The sequence below is a fragment of the Bison bison genome, unplaced genomic scaffold (genome assembly GCF_000754665.1).
Source record: "Bison bison bison isolate TAMUID 2011002044 unplaced genomic scaffold, Bison_UMD1.0 scf7180017864309, whole genome shotgun sequence".
NCBI lineage: Eukaryota > Metazoa > Chordata > Mammalia > Artiodactyla > Bovidae > Bison > Bison bison.
In genome coordinates this window covers 4,281,903-4,292,334 of record NW_011494881.1, presented here as the reverse complement: position 1 = coordinate 4,292,334, position 10,432 = coordinate 4,281,903, and the positions used below count along the sequence as shown (strand labels likewise).

The 10,432-nt window shown below is 42.7% G+C and overlaps 1 protein-coding gene across 1 annotated transcript in view; it reads right to left on the bottom strand.

Moving 5' to 3' along the window:
* Window positions 1–10,432, bottom strand: part of LOC104997466 (core histone macro-H2A.2) — a 52,949-nt gene that overhangs the window by 41,653 nt on the left and 864 nt on the right.

Below are 10,432 nucleotides of genomic sequence, written 5' to 3'. Positions count from 1 at the left end.
ACTTTTTAATATGCTGTCTAGGTTGGTCATAACTTTCCTTCCAAGGAGTAAGCGTCTTTTAATTTCATGGCTGCAATCACCATCTGCAGTGATTTTGGAGCCCCCGAAATAAAGTCTGACACTGTTTCCATGTTTCCCCATCTATTTGCTATGAAGTGATGGGGCTGGATGCCATGATCTTCGTTTTCTGAATGTTGAGCTTTAAGCCAACTTTTTCACTCTCCTCTTTCACTTTCATCAAGAGACTCTTTAGTTCTTCTTCACTTTCTACCATAAGGGTGGTGTCATCTGAGGTTTTCGACTCAGTCGTCCCATTTATTTCATCTTTCTTTTTCATGTTGGCTTTCCTACCATGTCTGGTGATCTTTGGGCATGCATTCATATTTAAGAATGAAAGACATGGTTGCTTACTACAGGCAGACAGAAAAGCTTTCCACAGCTATTGTTTGGCAGGCACTGTTCCTGTTTGGGACCTCAGGGTACATGCATGGGGCATGCCAACTAGCAGGCATCATCTTAGGATGCCTGGTTAGGAACTGAGAGCCCGCTAATGCCAGAATGAGAGTTTTACTTGGTGGAGCCATACCCATCCTCCAGATTCTAGATCTGCTCTGCAGTTGTTCAGTTTCTTTAGAGAAGAAACCTCAGATCGTCAGTTTGGAGGATAAATGCCAGGTTGACAGAAGCCCTACTCGGAGTAGGGGAGGGAGAGAGACACATTCACCTAGCTGTTCTGGAGACAGACCTTCAATGACTTTCCATTTTCCATCCTGCCCAACTTCAGGGCAGCTCCCTCCTCCTTTTATTCTTAGCTGTGGCTCTTTCTGTGATGCCATCTACATTTCTATGTGCTTTCAGTCACAGAAAAAAATTTGCTGAAATCTCCCTCCCATTTGCGGATGACCATCACCAGCCCCCACTGCTTGGTTGCGAAGGGCTTATTTTCTTTGTACATCTTTTACCATTATTTTTGTGGGCTCCAGAGGAAAAGCTCATGTGCTCTAGGAAAGCTCAGGTGCTCAGAGTCCATCACTTAGGACTGGAAATCAAAAGTGTCATTTTAATTTAACATCTTAACAAACATCACTTGGGAATTAGCCTAGATATGAGTATACCAGTAAAGAGAAAAAGCTCAAGAGTTTTGTGATTAAGAATGGCATATTGAAAAATTCAGATTTACTTTCATCACCAGGTGAGTCAGTGGAAACTAACTGGTCCTGAGACAACTGAGGAATATAAAATTTCTTATCAAGACATTGTAGGAGACTCAGACTTCCCTAGCAGTCCAGTGGTTAAGACTTTATTTTCTGTCGCAAGGAGCTTGGGTTTGATCCCTGGTCAGGGAGCTCAGATCCCACATGCCTCTCGGCCAAAACCTCAAAACATAAAACAGAAGCAATACTGTAATAACTTCAGCGTGCTAAGTCACTTCAGTCACATTCGACTGTTTTGACCCCATGGATTGTAGTCCACCAGGCTCCTCTGTCCATGGGATGCTCCAGGCAAAAATACTGGAGTGGGTTGCCATGCCCTCCTCTAGGGGATCTTCCCAACCCAGGGATTGAATCCGTGTCTCTTATGTCTCCCACACAGGAAGGCAGGTTCTTTATCAGTAGGGCCACCTGGGAAGGCCAGTAAATTCAGTAAAGATTTTAAAAACTGTCCACATCAAAAAGAAAGATTGTATAAGACTCACTAGTAGAATTAGATTCAGTGTGTCTGTATTTGCATAATTGTAGCATATGGAATTCCTATAAACAATATTTAAAACTATACTGTAATCCCAGATGGGAGGAGTGGAAGGAAAGAAAACATCCTAAGCAAGCATTTGCCCTTATTGAATGAATTGCTCTTGGTGAGAAACAGTAAACTTTACTTAATACACTGACTACCTTCATGAAAAGATAAAATAATCTGGTTTCTTTAGAACAATGTGTGTGCTGTGTGCTTATTCACTCAGTTGTGTCCGACTCTTTGCAACCCTCTCTCCATGAGGATTCTCCAGGCAAGAATACTGGAGTGGGTTGCCATGCCCTCCTTCAGGGGATCTTCCCAACCCAGGGATCGAATTCAGGTCTCCCGCACTGCAGGGGGATTCTTTACCAGCTGAGCTCCCAGGGAAGCTCTTTTTAGACCAGTATCTTTCTTTAATTTAAATAAGTTCTTTCTCAAGCATAAATAGCTGATTGAGAGTAAACTAAGTTTCATGCCCCAACTTCTTGAAGTTTTTATTATATACAAGCTGATGAGGAACAAGACAAAGTAGCCAACTGGCAAGATGGCCTGTTAGCAGCTGCCAGCAATTCTGATTTAAATGACCACTTTTTCTGCCTCTGAGCTTCAGCAAACCGTCTTTTAAAAAAAGACAGCACTCTGCATTTGAGATTGGCAGCAATGATTACAGGCCAGTGTGTCACAGGTGTAGTTTGATTGGGCTGATGAGCCACCTTGACGAAGGATCTAGACTATCAAGATAGTTTATTTTAAATACTCTTTTGAGGTCATTCCCTTCAGAAGTATATAAATCAAAATGCTTTTATACATACATTATTTTAAATCTAGAACTAAGAGGTCTTCTCTCTTTTGAATGATAGAAATAACTTTAAAAACAAACTTCTGTAACGTTTATAATCATGAAATTCATAGTGTCATCCCCTAATGGATTCGTTTTAAAATTGCTGAAATTTATTCAATTTATTCATCTTCAGTTCCCATGATATTTCCCTAATCTGTCGTACTGTGCTTCAGAATATTTTCTATTGTAAATATTTATGAAAAAACAAAGCAGATCCTGCAATAAGCATCTTTACTTTGTCATTTCAAAACTATCCTTTGGGAGAATAAAATGTGATGAAATAAAATTAGGTAGGACATAAGGGAATTCAATATAAATACACTAACTGTATGTAGAAATATGTTTTTAAAGGGTAGGAAAAAAAAATTCCAGTCTCATACCTGATAAAATTCTAACATATTTCAGTGTGTTACCATAAGTACTGTATTAAAATAATAGTAGTTTATTAGTATTATTTTGTAGCTGTAAAAACCATTTTCAGTAGAGCTAGCTAAATCACTTGCTCTATTACACTTCCATTTATGAACTCCAAGGGCAAATCATTATTGCACAAGTAATACTTTCCAAACCATTTTCTTCCAAGGCCACCTCTAAGTGAATGAGAAGAGTCAATAATTTTATCGTCATATATGTTAAAGCGCATTAACAATTTATAATGTAAAGAGCTATATCAAATGCAATTTCATCAGGATGACACGGATCAAATTAACTAAATTAACCAACCACGAACGTTAGAACCAAGCATTAACCCAATTTATTTATACTATCGGATTACAAATCAGTCCTGTTTCAAAAAGCATTTCAAGTCATGTCCTGGAATAATCTGGCGGGAAAATCAACTGCCAGCACATTCTTTCCAATTCAGAGGCAGAAGATATGCGGCTGTCTGAGACATTTTAGAAGGGATGGAGAGCAGAGCGTGGGATGGAGCCGATGTGGAGTGGACTTAGGTTATCTGCTGCTACTGTAGTACATGGTGACTTTTTTTTTTAAGATTTTTTTTCTGATGTGGACCATTTTTAAAGTAAAAATCTGTTACAACATTGTTTCTGGTTTTTTGGTCATGAGGCATGTGGGATCCTAGCTCCTTAACCAGGGATGGAACCTGCACCCCCTGCATTGGAAGGCAAAGTTTTAACCACTGGACCACCAGGAAGCCCCGAGTCTTATACAATCTCTGGATAAGAAATTTTATATTCCTCAATTATCTCTGGTGACTCTTAAAACATTTTGTCTTCATTGAACCAGAGTTAAGGATTTTTTTTTTCCTTTCTTCTTTGTTATTAGCCTTCTGTTTCTAACATAAATACATTTGGCCACCTATGGTATTAATTAGATGAGAAATGAGTATACATGAATGAATAAAAATACTTTGAATTCTCTTTGATTCTGAGTTAGTAACACATCCCAGAAGAAAATGAACCAGTTTGCCTTCCTGAATCTATTTATTCACAGAAAACATAATAAAAGAAAACCCTTCACTGGGTCCAGCCTGGTTTTGTCTTTTTGCTCTTTTGAGAATTAACAAATCAGAACAGTGGGCATGCTACTCTGTTTCCTTAAAATCGAGTAGTTTCAGATTAACAGAGAGGTGTTTTGTTATTACAGTGACCTGTCCTTGCAGGGGACTAGCTTTGAACCCAGATGAGATGCTCAGTGGGAGGGAAGGGGATGTAGCCTCCTTTGGTGGTGGGTGAGTAGACCAGTCCGTCAGTGAGTGGGCTGCAGCCCCTTGTGCTGCCTGACCCACCAGGGGCTTCCAGAGACATCCAATACTGCTGGGCCACTGAGGATACAGGTGGCGCCACTTGCGGGCTCTCACAGCTACAACAGACTGCATGCTGAGCCAGAGGCAGCTGTCCTGGAGCCCCTCCTCCTCCACCGCTCCCCCTGCCTGCCTCTCCCCACCTTGTGTTCCTTATGGTCAGTCCTCAGGCAGTGGTTACCTTGTGGGCAACAGTGGCTGGGGGACTGTTGCTTCGGTTCTATGTTGGTGACAGGCAGTGTTGCTCCCTGGTCAAAGTGGTGAGTGTTCCCCATAGTCTGGGGCCCTGGCAGGTTGTATCACCTCCAACAGTAAGGAGACTGCCAGCCATACGGTGCCATTCCATCTGCGGGCGGAACAAGCTAGACCTCACAGTGTGCATTATGGCGGGGCTATGGAAGGATTCCAGGTCTGCATTGACCAGCTATGGCCCTCGGGCAAATCAGTTGATTTTTCAGAACCTCTCTTTCACTCAAACGAAAAACCTTTCAGAATATATATAACACACGAAGAGGGGGAGTTATGCAGATTGAAATGGGGAAGGCCTGGGAAGCTTGGCGGCTTGGTCCCCACTCTTTATTGTCTTGGGCCTCCAAGGAACTCTGGGCCTGTGGTACTCCACTGGAGAACCATGGTGCTAGCGGACCTCTGAGGTCCTTTCTGACCTAAAAGTTGCTGCTACTCTAGGAAGATGCTTAAAATGTCACTTCTTCTGACCCCCCACCCCCATCTGTTACTTTATTCCTAGAAATGGAATAATCGGGTAGAATTAAATCATATGCTAGTGATCTTTCCTTTGAAGTCACTATTCCATCACCCATGATAGCCACAGAAAAGAAAACGCAGACCTGAAAAACTTTACTGAGTTTTACGGCTCATTTCTTTTCCACCCCAAGACAATGATCTATACTGTTTATTAAAGAATAGCCAGGGCTGAAAATCCAGTTTAGAAGCAGGGGCAGTGCTTGAGTGGATGACCACCTTACTGAAATTCTGGAAGACGGTTGATTTGGAAGTTTAGCGCTCTGGTGGGGAACCCAGTGAATTATCATCTGATCTAAAAGTTTATGTGGTATGAGCTACTGGAACTTACCTCTAGTCTACCACCACTGTTTACTGTTATGCTTTTGTTGAGCAGTGAAGACAGCAAAAATACAAGTTAACACACTTCTGTGTATGAACCATTACTGAGGCCAGACCAGTGAACACAGGGCCTGGGTTTTCCCAGAAAGTTTTATTTCATTCTATTAGATTTTTATCCTGTTGTCATGGAAATAACCACATTTAGGCATCAAAACTGTATCATCAGGACTACTTCTCATACCCAGAAATGACCTTCAAATCTTTGGTCAGACCACGTGTTGCAATTTTGACCTAAACTATACTATTGCTGTACTTAATTCTTGTGGCATCACAGAATCAGCTGAAATAAACATCCCTGTACGAGGCTGGTGGTCCTATGCCTGTTTCCATACACATTCTGTCAAAGCATGGGAATTTTGACTTGAAATACTTACTCCATTCCAAGTCGAAATTGGCAATGCCAGTCAAATAAATCGGGCAAAGTATGATGGATGGTGAGATGGATAAATGAACAGTAAGGGCTTCAGAGAAACCACCAAATTTATCTTATTTAATACTTCATGACAAAGACAGTTTAAAGTACAGTGTGATGTGGTTCAATCTGATGCTCTTTATCTTTTATTGACACAGTCAGGTAAAATAGTGACATAAAGAAGAGTTTTAACAGAAAATTTGCATACAATAACGTTAAAAAACTTTACAAAGAACATAATCTGAGAATCAGTGGAGTGCTGGTACCTCCCGTTCTCTCCGCGCACACAGGAGGATGTGGTTGGTGGAGTGAGACTGCCTGCGTGGGAGTCCTAAGTCCACCACCCACCAGCTGCGCCGTGACCTTGGGCACATTTTAGCCTCTCTTTTCTGCAAGATGGGTATAACAACAGTACCTGTCTTTAGGGCTGTTGTAAGAATGAAACTCATCGATACATATAAAATGCTTGGAACAGTTACCTGGCAGGCAGGAAGGCATTTAATAAACATGAGCTATTATGACTTATTTCCACAAAAGAAAGTTTTAGAGACTATTTTTATAGAATGCAGGCTAACATTTTAATTCAAAAGTGACTATTATAATAGTACAGTGCTGGATGTGTGTATAACATGAGGCTTAAAACTCAGCGATGTCTTTCTGCTTCTCTCATTGCTCTTAGGAGGCAATGTGAAGGGGTGGAAAGGAAACAGTCCTGGGAGAACACCAAGAGCCACATGCTCTGTGGGAATGCTCTTGTTTCCCTCAAGACCTGGCACCTTGTTCTAATCTCATATTCCCATCTTCCATCTTCCTGGGAATTCACAAGCATCACAATGTTAGACCCATAAGATCTCACAACATCATAACCTAAGGCTGAAAAGGACCTGAGTGATTAGTCATTTAGACCCCCTCCCCAATTTTTGCCACAATAAAACGAGGGGTGGTGGTCACTGAACAACTTGTCCATGGCTACAGTCTGTGTGAGACCAGACCAAGTCCCCTCACCCCCACTTCTGGAACCCTGGTCTGGGGCTGTTTCTCATACCCTTTGTTGTATGTTTCATCCCCATTGGCACCTTGCATAGTATTTTGGGGTTCCTTTTGTAATATTTGGGGAGAGGGAATGGATCACCTTCTCAAACACTTTTCCCTCCAACCTACTTCCCAGTTCATATCTCATTGAGTATCCAGAGGAAAATCAATCCCCATCCTTGTTTCCACCACACTCCTTTCCATTTTTATCTATTTTTAAGTTGGTTTTTTTTTTTTTTTTTTGACATGGGCCATTTTTAAAAAGTCTTTATTGAATTTGTTACAATTTTGCTTCTGTTTTATTTTATTTTATTTTATTTTGCCCTGAGGCATGTGGGATGTTAGCTCCCAGACCAGGGATCGAACCCACACCCCCTGCATTGGAAGGCGAAGTCTTAACCACTGGACCACCAGGGAAGTGCCCCCTACATTCCTTTTCAAAATGCCATTTTCCAATACCACTGTTAGGACTCATGTCCTCATTTTTTCCTTCTACATCTAACTTAAGGTATGCCTAGAATCATAGTCTATGGGGTCGCACAGAGTCGGACACGACTGAAGTGACTTAGCAGCAGCAGAATCATAGCGATGAAATCAACTGTGACCTGTTCATTTAGTTCACTCCCCAGCCTGCACCTGGGCAGGCAGGACAGGCCAGGATTCAGCCTGTGAGGGAATGTACATCATCACGCAGAAGAAAGAGGAGGTGCCAGCTAGAGCCTGGCATCTACATTAGGCTTCCTTCTCCTGCCTGTTTCTTTTCCCTCTTTCTCTCCAATCCTGGTACATTCTCTGTGAAGCCTTCCCCAAGCCCTCCCTTCCAGCTTAGAATTCTTTTCTCCCTTTAAAAATTGTTGTAGCATTTTAATTATGGCTTTTATTACATATTATCAATCACTTTGAAATTAATTGTGTTTAGCTATCCAAGCAACATACAGATTAATCCAAGTTGTAAAATTTCAAATATTATAACAATGGTTACGGACAGGTATGATTAATATGACTAAACTCCTCCACAATCCCTTTAATTCTTGTCTCTCTTAGTGGGTGTCTTATTCTACACCTTTCCTATCCATTTATGTATGCATTTTTACTTATACAAATTCATGGTTTTATTTTGTTTTCATCAAAGTGGTACCATTCAATATATATTGTTTTGCAATTTGCTTTTTTCATTAATAATGTCTCAATGACCTTTCTGTCTCAGTATATATAGGTATACTTCATTCTTTTTAACCATTTCCTAATTTCCAAGAAGATGTACAGAGTTTATTCAGCCATTCTCTACTGATGGCCATTAGGTTTCTTCAATTTCAAAATTACCAAAACTCTGCCATGGAAGGGAATAACATAATATGTGTACACGCCTGCCTGCTTCTCTACGATATATACTGAGAAATGGAATTGCTGGGTCATAGAATGTGCACATTATTAATTTTAACGCTGCCAAACTACCCTCCAAATAGGCTATATCAATTTACACACCTGTCAGCAGTATATAAAAGTACCCATTTTCCATTAGTTTGCCAATCTTAATCTCCTTTCCCCTTCTTTTACCTTCATATATATTTTATTTCCTAGGTTTGGGGGTGTAAGCGCTCTGAAAGCAGGGTCTAGGATCTCCTCATATTTGGAATCCTTCCCCCATCCAGTGGGGTTTAATAACCGGTACTTCACAAATGCTTGTTGAATGCTCTCTAACCATAAGTTTTCCGTTCACCTCTGGTTAATACACACTTCTCAAGAGCATTTACCAAGATAGCATCTAACTTTGAGAATGAAAAAAATTCTAAGAAAGTTGGTGGTTGTTTTTTTTTTTGCACATACCTCCTCCTTGAACAAGTTACAGATATCTTTCATTTAAAGTTGTCTAAGACAGGATTCTCTCCCGCCTTGCTGGCAGGAAGCAGTGAAAACAGACCTGGTTATCTCAGACAATAGCTAGCAGGGTGTCCCACCCGCTGGGAAACAGGAGACCAAAGGCGCCTCAAAACCCCCGGGAACTAGACAAGACGGAATGGTGAGGGAGCAGGGTCACAGTCTTTGGAACATTCTGGATCCAAGAAGGTAAATTCTTTTACAGGGTTTTGAAATAGAGGAAACCATTAATAATGTCCAAAGTATGGCAGTAAATGGATCTGGGTGAGGAGGAACTGTGACAGGGTAGGAAAAACCAGAGTGAGAACTGGGCTTATTTTTAAAGGAAATGTGGATACAGGAAATAAGGGTTTTAAAGGTGTGAATTACGTGATTCAAGAGAAACTTCCCTCCAAGCAGTGCCTATATTTATTTATATGATAATCTTGAGCTAAAGCAACTAGTGAAGTTCAAAATCTTGGTGTTCTGAACATTAATTTGAAAATAAGAAGAATTTTACAAGGGGTAAGAGATAGCTTTCAGCTAAATGTGAACTCATTGAGAATTACATGTAACTTGGTTTGCGTTTCACAAAGGAACTGCTCCTAAATAAGAAACAACATACAGGAAGACACATGTTCGCTCTTAATAGTGTTTCTTTTTCTCTCACCTAATGAACCGTTTCAATAGCAACTGCGCAGCCCAGCGAGGGTACAATTGCATTTCGACACAAAAACAAATGAAAAAAATGAGGAAGTCGTTTGCTGTGCTGGACGGATTGGGGAATGGGCCCCTGAGGTCTCAGGGGGCTTAGACCTAGGCCAGGTTTTGAATTCCCCTGGGCTGGAGAAAGGCTAGAAAGGCTAATACTTTAGTTCATTAGCGCTGTTGGAAAACCCAAACTGCCTTTAGCCTACCATCAGGGCTTCGGGGCTGTGGTTGCCGATGCACCCCCTTAAAATACACAGGGACCCGCGCTGTGGTTTCTCAGCCTATCCTCGTCTCTTTCATCCCCTTGCCCACCCTGGGGCCATTGCCAATAAACCCAGCAGTGACCAGGATTAATTCAAGTCCGCGGCGGCCGATTTCAGGCCAGGAATAATCAGGGTCTGGAAACGACTGGAACAGGAGGCGCGTTTGGGCCTTTAGAAGCTCAGTGCCCTGGCCGTGGTTGTGTGGAACAAAGAGGGCAGGAGCGGAGGGCGCCCCCAGGAGGAAAGGTGGGGAAGGACACCCGCGGGCGGAATTCTGGAGGCGGGCGAGGCTGGAACTGGGGTGCTCCTGGAGAGCGGGCTGGGCGCCCGGGGAGGCAGGGCTGGTCCCCGCCCCGCGCGCGATTCGCTCCGCATCTGGCGCCCGGCGCAGCCCTTTCCTGAGTCGTAGACACTTTACTTTTATTCCTTTTCACCCTAATTATTATTATTATTTTCCCGCGCAAAGCGGGAACCTGGGACTGCCCAAGCGAGCGGCAGAGGGGCCGCCATTTCCCGGGGAAAGCGCAGCGCGCGCGTCGGCACCGGGCGCCCCGGAAAGGAAACCGGAGGGGAGTGCCCGGCCCCGAACCCTCCTCCGCACCGGCCCGGGGCTCGCAGCCGCCCGCGGCGCCCCGCTCACCGCGCGGCAGCCCCAGACCCTAGCCCCCGGGGCC